This window comes from Channa argus, chromosome 10, assembly GCF_033026475.1.
Source record: "Channa argus isolate prfri chromosome 10, Channa argus male v1.0, whole genome shotgun sequence".
Classification (NCBI taxonomy): domain Eukaryota; kingdom Metazoa; phylum Chordata; class Actinopteri; order Anabantiformes; family Channidae; genus Channa; species Channa argus.
The window spans coordinates 3,375,405-3,390,121 of NC_090206.1; the positions used below are offsets into that span (position 1 = coordinate 3,375,405).

Sequence of the window (14,717 nt, forward strand, 5' to 3'; positions counted from 1 at the left end):
ATGGAATCGATAGCCTGTAGTTGTCAGATGGCAGTGGTGGGATTCCACTTGTCCTGAGAGACTGGAGCCTTAAGCCAGCGCTTTGGACCACTCAGCCACACTTCCTGCACTTGTTTTTCTGTTGCATTCGTGCAGGTTACGAGCTAGGAAGCTCAGCAGGGAGGATGTCTTAACTAGAAGAGCTGATCATCTGTGCATAATTGTACAAAGAGTAAACATTGATGACCTGCAAGAGGTAAGAACCCTATATCATTATATGAAGTGCTTTCCATAGGCACCTGGTGTCAAATGGCAGTGGTGGGATTTGAACCCACACCTCCTGAGAGACTGGAGCCTAAATCCCGCGCCTTAGACCACTCGGCCACACTACCTCAAGGCGCAGCTTTTGCCTCGGGGAAAAATAACGCAGTAGGCATGTAAGCGCGTAGGATAAATTGACAACGAGATCCACGCTTGCTACTAAATGCCCAACGCAATAGTTTAGTCAATTAAAGGCAAAAGATGCATAAAGACACAGTCAGCTCAGGCACTGCTGGGATTTGAACCCAGGATCTCCTGTTTACTAGACAGGCACTTTAACCAACTAAGCCACAGCGCCACTCAAGACTCTGGCTTCATTTTCAGCCACACAGTCTAAAGGTAAACTCTCAGAGAAGATCACAAAACAATGTCTGCAAAAAGCAAGATGCCACTCCATTCTGTGGCTGGATCATCCGTGAAATCCTGAGATCAAGTTACAAGACTTCCTTGATCGCTGGACTTCTTTGTGTGCGGCGTAGGTACTGGGGCCTAGCGGGTAAAAGCATGTCTTGGAGATCTCGTGTATTCCTTCCAGGAGTGCCTTAATCACTTGATGTTTTTGCACGCACCATCTACTTTGACACTACAATGTTCATAAAAGGAGTTGTTTTGTGCTTGAAATGGTTCTTCTATCACTGCCATTTTCGCAAGATCAGATATTGAGATCAAGTGCTAGCAGTTTCAAGCTGTACCACAGTTCATGTGTAATCAATTCTGATATGTTGGATTACGCCTTTGCATACATTACCAAGGTGCACTTCCACACGGCGTCCCATGAAGTTTTGTCGCAGAAGGTGCAATTCTAACATCCATCGAAATATAATTGGGGTTTTGGCTCACGGTACATATGGGCAATTCTCTGGGATTTGAAATCCTTTAAATGAGGCGCTGTGTGTCAGATGGCTACAAAATGCCCAACGCATCCGTGAAATCCTGAGATCAAGTTACAAGACTTCCTTGATCGCTGGACTTCTTTGTGTGCGGGGTAGGTACTGGGGCCTAGCGGGTAAAAGCATGTCTTGGAGATCTCGTGTATTCCTTCCAGGAGTGCCTTAATCACTTGATGTTTTTGCACGCACGATCTACTTTGACACTACAATGTTCATAAAAGGAGTTGTTTTGTGCTTGAAATGGTTCTTCTATCACTGCCATTTTCGCAAGATCAGATATTGAGATCAAGTGCTAGCAGTTTCAAGCTGTAACAAAGTTCATGTGGAATCAATTCTGATATGTTGCATACATTACCAAGGTGCACTTCCACACGGCGTCCCATGAGGTTTTGTCGGAGAAGGTGCAACTCTAACATCCATCCGTTTTTGGCTCTCGGTACATATGGGCAAATCTCTGGGATTTGCAATCCTTTAAATGAGGCGCTGTGGCTTAGCTGGTTAAAGCGCCTGTCTTGTAAACAGGAGATTCTGGGTTCAAATCCTAGCAGTGCCTCTGTGTATAAACACTACTTATGACTAGCTTGCTTCTAAATGCCCAGTACAATTTTATTGGTCATTTCAAGGCAAAAGATGTGTAAAGCTACAGTCATGTTGGCAAAGGCCAAAAAGGGAGTTGTTTTATGCTTGAAATGGTTCTTCTAACAACAACGAGATCCACGCTTGCTACTAAATGCCCAACGCAAAAGTTCAGTCAATTAAAGGCAAAAGATGCATAAAGACACAGTCAGCTCAGGCACTGCTGGGATTCAAACCCAGGATCTCCTGTTTACTAGACAGGCACTTTAACCAACTAAACCACAGCGCCACTGAAGCTGCTGGCTTCATTTTCAGCCACACAGTCTAAAGGTAAACTCTCAGAGAAGATCACAAAACAATGTCTGCAAAAAGCAAGATGCCAATCCATTCTGTGGCTGGATCATCCGTGAAACCGTGAAATCCTGAGATCAAGTTACAAGACTTCCTTGATCGCTGGACTTCTTTGTGTGCGGCGTAGGTACTGGGGCCTAGCGGGTAAAACCATGTCTTGGAGATCTCGTGTATTCCTTCCAGGAGTGCCTTAATCACTTGATGTTTTTGCACGCACCATCTACTTTGACACTACAATGTTCATAAAAGGAGTTGTTTTGTGCTTGAAATGGTTCTTCTATCACTGCCATTTTCGCAAGATCAGATATTGAGATAAAGTGCTAGCAGTTTCAAGCTGTACCACAGTTCATGTGTAATCAATTCTGATATGTTGGATTACGCCTTTGCATACATTACCAAGGTGCACTTCCACACGGCGTCCCATGAAGTTTTGTCGCAGAAGGTGCAATTCTAACATCCATCGAAATATAATTGGGGTTTTGGCTCACGGTACATATGGGCAATTCTCTGGGATTTGAAATCCTTTAAATGAGGCGCTGTGTGTCAGATGGCTACAAAATGCCCAACGCATCCGTGAAATCCTGAGATCAAGTTACAAGACTTCCTTGATCGCTGGACTTCTTTGTGTGCGGGGTAGGTACTGGGGCCTAGCGGGTAAAAGCATGTATTGGAGATCTCGTGTATTCCTTCCAGGAGTGCCTTAATCACTTGATGTTTTTGCACGCACCATCTACTTTGACACTACAATGTTCATAAAAGGAGTTGTTTTGTGCTTGAAATGGTTGTTCTATCACTGCCATTTTCGCAAGATCAGCTATTGAGATCAAGTGCCAGCAGTTTCAAGCTGTAACAAAGTTCATGTGGAATCAATTCTGAAATGTTGGATTACGCCTTTGCATACATTACCAAGGTGCACTTCCACATGGCGTCCCATGAAGTTTTGTCGCAGAAGGTGCAACTCTAACATCCATCGAAATATAATTGGGTTTTTGGCTCACGGTACATATGGGCAATTCTCTGGGATTTGAAATCCTTTAAATGAGGCGCTGTGTGTCAGATTGTTACAAAATGCCCAACGCATCCGTGAAATCCTGAGATCAAGTTACAAGACTTCCTTGATCGCTGGACTTCTTTGTGTGCGGCGTAGGTACTGGGGCCTAGCGGGTAAAAGCATGTCTTGGAGATCTCGTGTATTCCTTCCAGGAGTGCCTTAATCACTTGATGTTTTTGCACGCACCATCTACTTTGACACTACAATGTTCATAAAAGGAGTTGTTTTGTGCTTGAAATGGTTCTTCTATCACTGCCATTTTCGCAAGATCAGATATTGAGATCAAGTGCTAGCAGTTTCAAGCTGTAACAAAGTTCATGTGTAATCAATTCTGACATGTTGGATTACGCCTTTGCATACATTACCAAGGTGCACTTCCACATGGCGTCCCATGAAGTTTTGTCGCAGAAGGTGCAACTCTAACATCCATCGAAATATAATTGGGTTTTTGGCTCATGGTACATATGGGCAATTCTCTGGGATTTGAAATCCTTTAAATGAGGCGCTGTGGCTTAGCTGGTTAAAGTGCCTGTCTCGTAAACAGGAGATCCTGGGTTCAAATCCCAGCAGTGCCTCTGTCTATAAACACCACTTATGACTAGCTTTCTTCTGAATGCCCAATACAATTTCATTGGTCATTTCAAGGCAAAAGATGTGTCTGTCTTTCAACATTTTCAGTGCACATAATACTTCTTTTTCTCCGATTATGGCATGAAGAAGCAACTGTGTAATTTCACACAAGAAGTCAGAAGATGCTGTTTCTTTAGCCATAGATTTTTTTTTTTTTTAATGCTGCACACTGTTCAACTTGTAGTGGAGACTACAGATGAGTCAACTCCTGTCTTAAACAAATTCATTCATTTGAGATATGGAATCAACAGCCTTTAGTTGTCAAATGGCAGTGGTGGGATTCGAACCCACGCCTCCTGAGAGACTGGAGCCTTAATCCAGCGCCTTGGACCACTCGGCCACACTACCTCAAGAAGCAGCTTTTTGCCACAGGGAAAAATAACGCCGTAGGCATGTGAGCACGTAGGATAAATTGACAACGAGATCCACGCTTGCTACTAAATGCCCAACGCAATAGTTTAGTCAATTAAAAGCAAAAGATGAATAAAGACACAGTCAGCTCATGTGGAATCAATTCTGACATGTTGGATTACGCCTTTGCATACATTACCAAGGTGCACTTCCACACGGCGTCCCATGAAGTTTTGTTGCAGAAGGTGCAACTCTAACATCCATCCGTTTTTGGCTCACGATACATATGGGCAATTCTCTGGGATTTGAAATCATTTAAATGAGGCGCTGTGGCTTAGCTGGTTAAAGTGCCTGTCTTGTAAACAGGAGATCCTGGGTTCAAATCCCAGCAGTGCCTCTGTGTATAAACACTACTTATGACTAGCTTGCTTCTAAATGCCCAGTACAATTTTATTGTTCATTTCAAGGCAAAAGATGTGTAAAGCTACAGTCATGTTGGCAAAGGCCAAAAAGGGAGTTGTTTTATGCTTGAAATGGTTCTTCTATCACTCCCGGTTTCGCAAGATCAAATATTGAGATCAAATGCTACAAGGTCCACTATACCACTCTGCTCTATTGCTCTGTCAGGTTGGCACGTTTCAACATTTTCAGTGCACGTAATACTGCTTTTTTTGGGATTATGGGATAAAGAAGCAACTGTGTAATTTCACACAAAAAGTCAGAAGATGTTGTTGCTTTAGCCATAGATGATTTTTTGATGCTTCACACTGTTCAACCAGCGGTGGAGACTACAGATAAGTCAACTCCTGTCTCAAACAAAGTCATTCATTTGAGATATGGAATCGATAGCCTGTAGTTGTCAGATGGCAGTGGTGGGATTCCACTTGTCCTGAGAGACTGGAGCCTTAAGCCAGCGCTTTGGACCACTCAGCCACACTTCCTGCACTTGTTTTTCTGTTGCATTCGTGCAGGTTACGAGCTAGGAAGCTCAGCAGGGAGGATGTCTTAACTAGAAGAGCTGATCATCTGTGCATAATTGTACAAAGAGTAAACATTGATGACCTGCAAGAGGTAAGAACCCTATATCATTATATGAAGTGCTTTCCATAGGCACCTGGTGTCAAATGGCAGTGGTGGGATTTGAACCCACACCTCCTGAGAGACTGGAGCCTAAATCCCGCGCCTTAGACCACTCGGCCACACTACCTCAAGGCGCAGCTTTTGCCTCGGGGAAAAATAACGCAGTAGGCATGTAAGCGCGTAGGATAAATTGACAACGAGATCCACGCTTGCTACTAAATGCCCAACGCAATAGTTTAGTCAATTAAAGGCAAAAGATGCATAAAGACACAGTCAGCTCAGGCACTGCTGGGATTTGAACCCAGGATCTCCTGTTTACTAGACAGGCACTTTAACCAACTAAGCCACAGCGCCACTCAAGACTCTGGCTTCATTTTCAGCCACACAGTCTAAAGGTAAACTCTCAGAGAAGATCACAAAACAATGTCTGCAAAAAGCAAGATGCCACTCCATTCTGTGGCTGGATCATCCGTGAAATCCTGAGATCAAGTTACAAGACTTCCTTGATCGCTGGACTTCTTTGTGTGCGGCGTAGGTACTGGGGCCTAGCGGGTAAAAGCATGTCTTGGAGATCTCGTGTATTCCTTCCAGGAGTGCCTTAATCACTTGATGTTTTTGCACGCACCATCTACTTTGACACTACAATGTTCATAAAAGGAGTTGTTTTGTGCTTGAAATGGTTCTTCTATCACTGCCATTTTCGCAAGATCAGATATTGAGATCAAGTGCTAGCAGTTTCAAGCTGTACCACAGTTCATGTGTAATCAATTCTGATATGTTGGATTACGCCTTTGCATACATTACCAAGGTGCACTTCCACACGGCGTCCCATGAAGTTTTGTCGCAGAAGGTGCAATTCTAACATCCATCGAAATATAATTGGGGTTTTGGCTCACGGTACATATGGGCAATTCTCTGGGATTTGAAATCCTTTAAATGAGGCGCTGTGTGTCAGATGGCTACAAAATGCCCAACGCATCCGTGAAATCCTGAGATCAAGTTACAAGACTTCCTTGATCGCTGGACTTCTTTGTGTGCGGGGTAGGTACTGGGGCCTAGCGGGTAAAAGCATGTCTTGGAGATCTCGTGTATTCCTTCCAGGAGTGCCTTAATCACTTGATGTTTTTGCACGCACGATCTACTTTGACACTACAATGTTCATAAAAGGAGTTGTTTTGTGCTTGAAATGGTTCTTCTATCACTGCCATTTTCGCAAGATCAGATATTGAGATCAAGTGCTAGCAGTTTCAAGCTGTAACAAAGTTCATGTGGAATCAATTCTGATATGTTGCATACATTACCAAGGTGCACTTCCACACGGCGTCCCATGAGGTTTTGTCGGAGAAGGTGCAACTCTAACATCCATCCGTTTTTGGCTCTCGGTACATATGGGCAATTCTCTGGGATTTGCAATCCTTTAAATGAGGCGCTGTGGCTTAGCTGGTTAAAGCGCCTGTCTTGTAAACAGGAGATTCTGGGTTCAAATCCTAGCAGTGCCTCTGTGTATAAACACTACTTATGACTAGCTTGCTTCTAAATGCCCAGTACAATTTTATTGGTCATTTCAAGGCAAAAGATGTGTAAAGCTACAGTCATGTTGGCAAAGGCCAAAAAGGGAGTTGTTTTATGCTTGAAATGGTTCTTCTAACAACAACGAGATCCACGCTTGCTACTAAATGCCCAACGCAAAAGTTCAGTCAATTAAAGGCAAAAGATGCATAAAGACACAGTCAGCTCAGGCACTGCTGGGATTCAAACCCAGGATCTCCTGTTTACTAGACAGGCACTTTAACCAACTAAACCACAGCGCCACTGAAGCTGCTGGCTTCATTTTCAGCCACACAGTCTAAAGGTAAACTCTCAGAGAAGATCACAAAACAATGTCTGCAAAAAGCAAGATGCCAATCCATTCTGTGGCTGGATCATCCGTGAAACCGTGAAATCCTGAGATCAAGTTACAAGACTTCCTTGATCGCTGGACTTCTTTGTGTGCGGCGTAGGTACTGGGGCCTAGCGGGTAAAACCATGTCTTGGAGATCTCGTGTATTCCTTCCAGGAGTGCCTTAATCACTTGATGTTTTTGCACGCACCATCTACTTTGACACTACAATGTTCATAAAAGGAGTTGTTTTGTGCTTGAAATGGTTCTTCTATCACTGCCATTTTCGCAAGATCAGATATTGAGATAAAGTGCTAGCAGTTTCAAGCTGTACCACAGTTCATGTGTAATCAATTCTGATATGTTGGATTACGCCTTTGCATACATTACCAAGGTGCACTTCCACACGGCGTCCCATGAAGTTTTGTCGCAGAAGGTGCAATTCTAACATCCATCGAAATATAATTGGGGTTTTGGCTCACGGTACATATGGGCAATTCTCTGGGATTTGAAATCCTTTAAATGAGGCGCTGTGTGTCAGATGGCTACAAAATGCCCAACGCATCCGTGAAATCCTGAGATCAAGTTACAAGACTTCCTTGATCGCTGGACTTCTTTGTGTGCGGGGTAGGTACTGGGGCCTAGCGGGTAAAAGCATGTATTGGAGATCTCGTGTATTCCTTCCAGGAGTGCCTTAATCACTTGATGTTTTTGCACGCACCATCTACTTTGACACTACAATGTTCATAAAAGGAGTTGTTTTGTGCTTGAAATGGTTGTTCTATCACTGCCATTTTCGCAAGATCAGCTATTGAGATCAAGTGCTAGCAGTTTCAAGCTGTAACAAAGTTCATGTGGAATCAATTCTGAAATGTTGGATTACGCCTTTGCATACATTACCAAGGTGCACTTCCACATGGCGTCCCATGAAGTTTTGTCGCAGAAGGTGCAACTCTAACATCCATCGAAATATAATTGGGTTTTTGGCTCACGGTACATATGGGCAATTCTCTGGGATTTGAAATCCTTTAAATGAGGCGCTGTGTGTCAGATTGTTACAAAATGCCCAACGCATCCGTGAAATCCTGAGATCAAGTTACAAGACTTCCTTGATCGCTGGACTTCTTTGTGTGCGGCGTAGGTACTGGGGCCTAGCGGGTAAAAGCATGTCTTGGAGATCTCGTGTATTCCTTCCAGGAGTGCCTTAATCACTTGATGTTTTTGCACGCACCATCTACATATGGGCAATTCTCTGGGATTTGAAATCCTTTAAATGAGGCGCTGTGGCTTAGCTGGTTAAAGTGCCTGTCTTGTAAACAGGAGATCCTGGGTTCAAATCCCAGCAGTGCCTCTGTGTATAAACACTACTTATGACTAGCTTGCTTCTAAATGCCCAGTACAATTTTATTGGTCATTTCAAGGCAAAAGATGTGTAAAGCTACAGTCATGTTGGCAACGGCCAAAAAGGGAGTTGTTTTATGCTTGAAATGCTTCTTCTATCACTCCCGGTTTCGCAAGATCAAATATTGAGATCAAATGCTACAAGGTCCACTATACCACTCTGCTCTATTGCTCTGTCAGGTTGGCACGTTTCAACATTTTCAGTGCACGTAATACTGCTTTTTTTGGGATTATGGGATAAAGAAGCAACTGTGTAATTTCACACAAAAAGTCAGAAGATGTTGTTGCTTTAGCCATAGATGATTTTTTGATGCTTCACGCTGTTCAACCAGCGGTGGAGACTACAAATAAGTCAACTCCTGTCTCAAACAAAGTCATTCATTTGAGATATGGAATCGATAGCCTCTAGTTGTCAGATGGCAGTGGTGGGATTCCACTTGTCCTGAGAGACTGGAGCCTTAAGCCAGCACTTTGGACCACTCAGCCACACTTCCTGCACATGTTTTTCTGTTGCATTCGTGCAGGTTGGGAGCTAGGAAGCTCAGCAGGGAGGATGTCTTAACTAGAAGAGCTGATCATCTGTGCATAATTGTACAAAGAGTAAACATTGATGACCTGCAAGAGGTAAGAACCCTTTATCATTATATGAAGTGCTTTCCATATGCACCTGGTGTCAAATGGCAGTGGTGGGATTTGAACCCACGCCTCCTGAGAGACTGGAGCCTAAATCCAGCGCCTTAGACCACTCGGCCACACTACCTCAAGGCGCAGCTTTTGCCTCGGGGAAAAATGACGCAGTAGGCATGTAAGCACGCAGGATAAATTGACAACGAGATCCACGCTTGCTACTAAATGCCCAACGCAATAGTTTAGTCAATTAAAGGCAAAAGATGCATAAAGACACAGTCAGCTCAGGCACTGCTGGGATTTGAACCCAGGATCTCCTGTTTACTAGACAGGCACTTTAACCAACTAAGCCACAGCGCCACTCAAGACTCTGGCTTCATTTTCAGCCACACAGTCTAAAGGTAAACTCTCAGAGAAGATCACAAAACAATGTCTGCAAAAAGCAAGATGCCACTCCATTCTGTGGCTGGATCATCCGTGAAATCCTGAGATCAAGTTACAAGACTTCCTTGATCGCTGGACTTCTTTGTGTGCGGCGTAGGTACTGGGGCCTAGCGGGTAAAACCATGTCTTGGAGATCTCGTGTATTCCTTCCAGGAGTGCCTTAATCACTTGATGTTTTTGCACGCACCATCTACTTTGACACTACAATGTTCATAAAAGGAGTTGTTTTGTGCTTGAAATGGTTCTTCTATCACTGCCATTTTCGCAAGATCAGATATTGAGATCAAGTGCTAGCAGTTTCAAGCTGTACCAAAGTTCATGTGTAATCAATTCTGATATGTTGGATTACGCCTTTGCATACATTACCAAGGTGCACTTCCACACGGCGTCCCATGAAGTTTTGTCGCAGAAGGTGCAACTCTAACATCCATCCGTTTTTGGCTCTCGGTACATATGGGCAATTCTCTGGGATTTGAAATCGTTTAAATGAGGCGCTGTGGCTTAGCTGGTTAAAGTGCCTGTCTCGTAAACAGGAGATCCTGGGTTCATTTCCCAGCAGTGCCTCTGTGTATAAACACTACTTATGACTAGCTTGCTTCTAAATGCCCAGTACAGTTTTATTAGTCATTTCAAAGCAAAAGATGTGTAAAGCTACAGTCATGTTGGCAAAGGCCAAAAAGGGAGTTGTTTTATGCTTGAAATGGTTCTTCTAACAACAATGAGATCCACGCAAAATGCCCAACGCATCCGTGAAATCCTGAGATCAAGTTACAAGACTTCCTTGATCGCTGGACTTCTTTGTGTGCGGCGTAGGTACTGGGGCCTAGCGGGTAAAAGTATGTCTTGGAGATCTCGTGTATTCCTTCCAGGAGTGCCTTAATCACTTGATGTTTTTGCACGCACCATCTACTTTGACACTACAATGTTCATAAAAGGAGTTGTTTTGTGCTTGAAATGGTTCTTCTATCACTGCCATTTTCGCAAGATCAGATATTGAGATCAAGTGCTAGCAGTTTCAAGCTGTAACAAAGTTCATGTGGAATCAATTCTGACATGTTGGATTACGCCTTTGCATACATTACCAAGGTGCACTTCCACATGGCGTCCCATGAAGTTTTGTCGCAGAAGGTGCAACTCTAACATCCATCGAAATATAATTGGGTTTTTGGCTCATGGTACATATGGGCAATTCTCTGGGATTTGAAATCCTTTAAATGAGGCGCTGTGGCTTAGCTGGTTAAAGTGCCTGTCTCGTAAACAGGAGATCCTGGGTTCAAATCCCAGCAGTGCCTCTGTCTATAAACACCACTTATGACTAGCTTTCTTCTGAATGCCCAATACAATTTCATTGGTCATTTCAAGGCAAAAGATGTGTCTGTCTTTCAACATTTTCAGTGCACATAATACTTCTTTTTCTCCGATTATGGCATGAAGAAGCAACTGTGTAATTTCACACAAGAAGTCAGAAGATGCTGTTTCTTTAGCCATAGATTTTTTTTTTTTTTAATGCTGCACACTGTTCAACTTGTAGTGGAGACTACAGATGAGTCAACTCCTGTCTTAAACAAATTCATTCATTTGAGATATGGAATCAACAGCCTTTAGTTGTCAAAAGGGCAGTGGTGGGATTCGAACCCACGCCTCCTGAGAGACTGGAACCTTAATCCAGCGCCTTGGACCACTCGGCCACACTACCTCAAGAAGCAGCTTTTTGCCCCGGGGAAAAATAACGCCGTAGGCATGTGAGCACGTAGGATAAATTGACAACGAGATCCACGCTTGCTACTAAATGCCCAACGCAATAGTTTAGTCAATTAAAAGCAAAAGATGAATAAAGACACAGTCAGCTCATGTGGAATCAATTCTGACATGTTGGATTACGCCTTTGCATACATTACCAAGGTGCACTTCCACACGGCGTCCCATGAAGTTTTGTTGCAGAAGGTGCAACTCTAACATCCATCCGTTTTTGGCTCACGGTACATATGGGCAATTCTCTGGGATTTGAAATCATTTAAATGAGGCGCTGTGGCTTAGCTGGTTAAAGTGCCTGTCTTGTAAACAGGAGATCCTGGGTTCAAATCCCAGCAGTGCCTCTGTGTATAAACACTACTTATGACTAGCTTGCTTCTAAATGCCCAGTACAATTTTATTGTTCATTTCAAGGCAAAAGATGTGTAAAGCTACAGTCATGTTGGCAAAGGCCAAAAAGGGAGTTGTTTTATGCTTGAAATGGTTCTTCTATCACTCCCGGTTTCGCAAGATCAAATATTGAGATCAAATGCTACAAGGTCCACTATACCACTCTGCTCTATTGCTCTGTCAGGTTGGCACGTTTCAACATTTTCAGTGCACGTAATACTGCTTTTTTTGGGATTATGGGATAAAGAAGCAACTGTGTAATTTCACACAAAAAGTCAGAAGATGTTGTTGCTTTAGCCATAGATGATTTTTTGATGCTTCACACTGTTCAACCAGCGGTGGAGACTACAGATAAGTCAACTCCTGTCTCAAACAAAGTCATTCATTTGAGATATGGAATCAATAGCCTGTAGTTGTCAGATGGCAGTGGTGGGATTCCACTTGTCCTGAGAGACTGGAGCCTTAAGCCAGCGCTTTGGACCACTCAGCCACACTTCCTGCACTTGTTTTTCTGTTGCATTCGTGCAGGTTACGAGCTAGGAAGCTCAGCAGGGAGGATGTCTTAACTAGAAGAGCTGATCATCTGTGCATAATTGTACAAAGAGTAAACATTGATGACCTGCAAGAGGTAAGAACCCTATATCATTATATGAAGTGCTTTCCATAGGCACCTGGTGTCAAATGGCAGTGGTGGGATTTGAACCCACGCCTCCTGAGAGACTGGAGCCTAAATCCCGCGCCTTAGACCACTCGGCCACACTACCTCAAGGCGCAGCTTTTGCCTCGGGGAAAAATAACGCAGTAGGCATGTAAGCGCGTAGGATAAATTGACAACGAGATCCACGCTTGCTACTAAATGCCCAACGCAATAGTTTAGTCAATTAAAGGCAAAAGATGCATAAAGACACAGTCAGCTCAGGCACTGCTGGGATTTGAACCCAGGATCTCCTGTTTACTAGACAGGCACTTTAACCAACTAAGCCACAGCGCCACTCAAGACTCTGGCTTCATTTTCAGCCACACAGTCTAAAGGTAAACTCTCAGAGAAGATCACAAAACAATGTCTGCAAAAAGCAAGATGCCACTCCATTCTGTGGCTGGATCATCCGTGAAATCCTGAGATCAAGTTACAAGACTTCCTTGATCGCTGGACTTCTTTGTGTGCGGCGTAGGTACTGGGGCCTAGCGGGTAAAAGCATGTCTTGGAGATCTCGTGTATTCCTTCCAGGAGTGCCTTAATCACTTGATGTTTTTGCACGCACCATCTACTTTGACACTACAATGTTCATAAAAGGAGTTGTTTTGTGCTTGAAATGGTTCTTCTATCACTGCCATTTTCGCAAGATCAGATATTGAGATCAAGTGCTAGCAGTTTCAAGCTGTACCACAGTTCATGTGTAATCAATTCTGATATGTTGGATTACGCCTTTGCATACATTACCAAGGTGCACTTCCACACGGCGTCCCATGAAGTTTTGTCGCAGAAGGTGCAATTCTAACATCCATCGAAATATAATTGGGGTTTTGGCTCACGGTACATATGGGCAATTCTCTGGGATTTGAAATCCTTTAAATGAGGCGCTGTGTGTCAGATGGCTACAAAATGCCCAACGCATCCGTGAAATCCTGAGATCAAGTTACAAGACTTCCTTGATCGCTGGACTTCTTTGTGTGCGGGGTAGGTACTGGGGCCTAGCGGGTAAAAGCATGTCTTGGAGATCTCGTGTATTCCTTCCAGGAGTGCCTTAATCACTTGATGTTTTTGCACGCACGATCTACTTTGACACTACAATGTTCATAAAAGGAGTTGTTTTGTGCTTGAAATGGTTCTTCTATCACTGCCATTTTCGCAAGATCAGATATTGAGATCAAGTGCTAGCAGTTTCAAGCTGTAACAAAGTTCATGTGGAATCAATTCTGATATGTTGCATACATTACCAAGGTGCACTTCCACACGGCGTCCCATGAGGTTTTGTCGCAGAAGGTGCAACTCTAACATCCATCCGTTTTTGGCTCTCGGTACATATGGGCAATTCTCTGGGATTTGCAATCCTTTAAATGAGGCGCTGTGGCTTAGCTGGTTAAAGCGCCTGTCTTGTAAACAGGAGATTCTGGGTTAAAATCCTAGCAGTGCCTCTGTGTATAAACACTACTTATGACTAGCTTGCTTCTAAATGCCCAGTACAATTTTATTGGTCATTTCAAGGCAAAAGATGTGTAAAGCTACAGTCATGTTGGCAAAGGCCAAAAAGGGAGTTGTTTTATGCTTGAAATGGTTCTTCTAACAACAACGAGATCCACGCTTGCTACTAAATGCCCAACGCAAAAGTTCAGTCAATTAAAGGCAAAAGATGCATAAAGACACAGTCAGCTCAGGCACTGCTGGGATTCAAACCCAGGATCTCCTGTTTACTAGACAGGCACTTTAACCAACTAAACCACAGCGCCACTGAAGCTGCTGGCTTCATTTTCAGCCACACAGTCTAAAGGTAAACTCTCAGAGAAGATCACAAAACAATGTCTGCAAAAAGCAAGATGCCAATCCATTCTGTGGCTGGATCATCCGTGAAACCGTGAAATCCTGAGATCAAGTTACAAGACTTCCTTGATCGCTGGACTTCTTTGTGTGCGGCGTAGGTACTGGGGCCTAGCGGGTAAAAGTATGTCTTGGAGATCTCGTGTATTCCTTCCAGGAGTGCCTTAATCACTTGATGTTTTTGCACGCACCATCTACTTTGACACTACAATGTTCATAAAAGGAGTTGTTTTGTGCTTGAAATGGTTGTTCTATCACTGCCATTTTCGCAAGATCAGATATTGAGATCAAGTGCTAGCAGTTTCAAGCTGTAACAAAGTTCATGTGGAATCAATTCTGACATGTTGGATTACGCCTTTGCATACATTACCAAGGTGCACTTCCACATGGCGTCCCATGAAGTTTTGTCGCAGAAGGTGCAACTCTAACATCCATCGAAATATAATTGGGTTTTTGGCT

General features: G+C 43.5%; 22 non-coding genes across 22 annotated transcripts; 9 read left to right on the forward strand and 13 right to left on the reverse strand.

Annotated features, from left to right (window-relative positions):
* Positions 1–289: 289 nt before the first annotated feature.
* On the reverse strand, positions 290–371 carry trnal-uag (transfer RNA leucine (anticodon UAG)). The gene has a single exon. It is a non-coding gene; the product is annotated as a tRNA-Leu (tRNA).
* Positions 372–524: 153 nt separating this feature from the next.
* Positions 525–598, reverse strand: trnat-agu (transfer RNA threonine (anticodon AGU)). The gene has a single exon. It is a non-coding gene; the product is annotated as a tRNA-Thr (tRNA).
* A 1,071-nt stretch (positions 599–1,669) lies between these two features.
* Positions 1,670–1,743, forward strand: trnat-ugu (transfer RNA threonine (anticodon UGU)). The gene has a single exon. It is a non-coding gene; the product is annotated as a tRNA-Thr (tRNA).
* Positions 1,744–1,981: 238 nt separating this feature from the next.
* Positions 1,982–2,055, reverse strand: trnat-agu (transfer RNA threonine (anticodon AGU)). The gene has a single exon. It is a non-coding gene; the product is annotated as a tRNA-Thr (tRNA).
* A 1,614-nt stretch (positions 2,056–3,669) lies between these two features.
* On the forward strand, positions 3,670–3,743 carry trnat-cgu (transfer RNA threonine (anticodon CGU)). Its single transcript has one exon. It is a non-coding gene; the product is annotated as a tRNA-Thr (tRNA).
* Positions 3,744–4,064: 321 nt separating this feature from the next.
* trnal-aag (transfer RNA leucine (anticodon AAG)) lies at positions 4,065–4,146 on the reverse strand. Its single transcript has one exon. It is a non-coding gene; the product is annotated as a tRNA-Leu (tRNA).
* Positions 4,147–4,472: 326 nt separating this feature from the next.
* Positions 4,473–4,546, forward strand: trnat-ugu (transfer RNA threonine (anticodon UGU)). The gene has a single exon. It is a non-coding gene; the product is annotated as a tRNA-Thr (tRNA).
* Positions 4,547–5,274: 728 nt separating this feature from the next.
* Positions 5,275–5,356, reverse strand: trnal-uag (transfer RNA leucine (anticodon UAG)). Its single transcript has one exon. It is a non-coding gene; the product is annotated as a tRNA-Leu (tRNA).
* Positions 5,357–5,509: 153 nt separating this feature from the next.
* On the reverse strand, positions 5,510–5,583 carry trnat-agu (transfer RNA threonine (anticodon AGU)). Its single transcript has one exon. It is a non-coding gene; the product is annotated as a tRNA-Thr (tRNA).
* A 1,071-nt stretch (positions 5,584–6,654) lies between these two features.
* On the forward strand, positions 6,655–6,728 carry trnat-ugu (transfer RNA threonine (anticodon UGU)). The gene has a single exon. It is a non-coding gene; the product is annotated as a tRNA-Thr (tRNA).
* Positions 6,729–6,966: 238 nt separating this feature from the next.
* On the reverse strand, positions 6,967–7,040 carry trnat-agu (transfer RNA threonine (anticodon AGU)). The gene has a single exon. It is a non-coding gene; the product is annotated as a tRNA-Thr (tRNA).
* Positions 7,041–8,385: 1,345 nt separating this feature from the next.
* trnat-ugu (transfer RNA threonine (anticodon UGU)) lies at positions 8,386–8,459 on the forward strand. Its single transcript has one exon. It is a non-coding gene; the product is annotated as a tRNA-Thr (tRNA).
* Positions 8,460–9,187: 728 nt separating this feature from the next.
* On the reverse strand, positions 9,188–9,269 carry trnal-uag (transfer RNA leucine (anticodon UAG)). The gene has a single exon. It is a non-coding gene; the product is annotated as a tRNA-Leu (tRNA).
* A 153-nt stretch (positions 9,270–9,422) lies between these two features.
* trnat-agu (transfer RNA threonine (anticodon AGU)) lies at positions 9,423–9,496 on the reverse strand. The gene has a single exon. It is a non-coding gene; the product is annotated as a tRNA-Thr (tRNA).
* A 574-nt stretch (positions 9,497–10,070) lies between these two features.
* trnat-cgu (transfer RNA threonine (anticodon CGU)) lies at positions 10,071–10,144 on the forward strand. Its single transcript has one exon. It is a non-coding gene; the product is annotated as a tRNA-Thr (tRNA).
* A 654-nt stretch (positions 10,145–10,798) lies between these two features.
* Positions 10,799–10,872, forward strand: trnat-cgu (transfer RNA threonine (anticodon CGU)). Its single transcript has one exon. It is a non-coding gene; the product is annotated as a tRNA-Thr (tRNA).
* Positions 10,873–11,194: 322 nt separating this feature from the next.
* Positions 11,195–11,276, reverse strand: trnal-aag (transfer RNA leucine (anticodon AAG)). The gene has a single exon. It is a non-coding gene; the product is annotated as a tRNA-Leu (tRNA).
* A 326-nt stretch (positions 11,277–11,602) lies between these two features.
* trnat-ugu (transfer RNA threonine (anticodon UGU)) lies at positions 11,603–11,676 on the forward strand. The gene has a single exon. It is a non-coding gene; the product is annotated as a tRNA-Thr (tRNA).
* A 728-nt stretch (positions 11,677–12,404) lies between these two features.
* trnal-uag (transfer RNA leucine (anticodon UAG)) lies at positions 12,405–12,486 on the reverse strand. The gene has a single exon. It is a non-coding gene; the product is annotated as a tRNA-Leu (tRNA).
* Positions 12,487–12,639: 153 nt separating this feature from the next.
* trnat-agu (transfer RNA threonine (anticodon AGU)) lies at positions 12,640–12,713 on the reverse strand. Its single transcript has one exon. It is a non-coding gene; the product is annotated as a tRNA-Thr (tRNA).
* A 1,071-nt stretch (positions 12,714–13,784) lies between these two features.
* Positions 13,785–13,858, forward strand: trnat-ugu (transfer RNA threonine (anticodon UGU)). The gene has a single exon. It is a non-coding gene; the product is annotated as a tRNA-Thr (tRNA).
* Positions 13,859–14,096: 238 nt separating this feature from the next.
* trnat-agu (transfer RNA threonine (anticodon AGU)) lies at positions 14,097–14,170 on the reverse strand. The gene has a single exon. It is a non-coding gene; the product is annotated as a tRNA-Thr (tRNA).
* Positions 14,171–14,717: the final 547 nt, after the last annotated feature.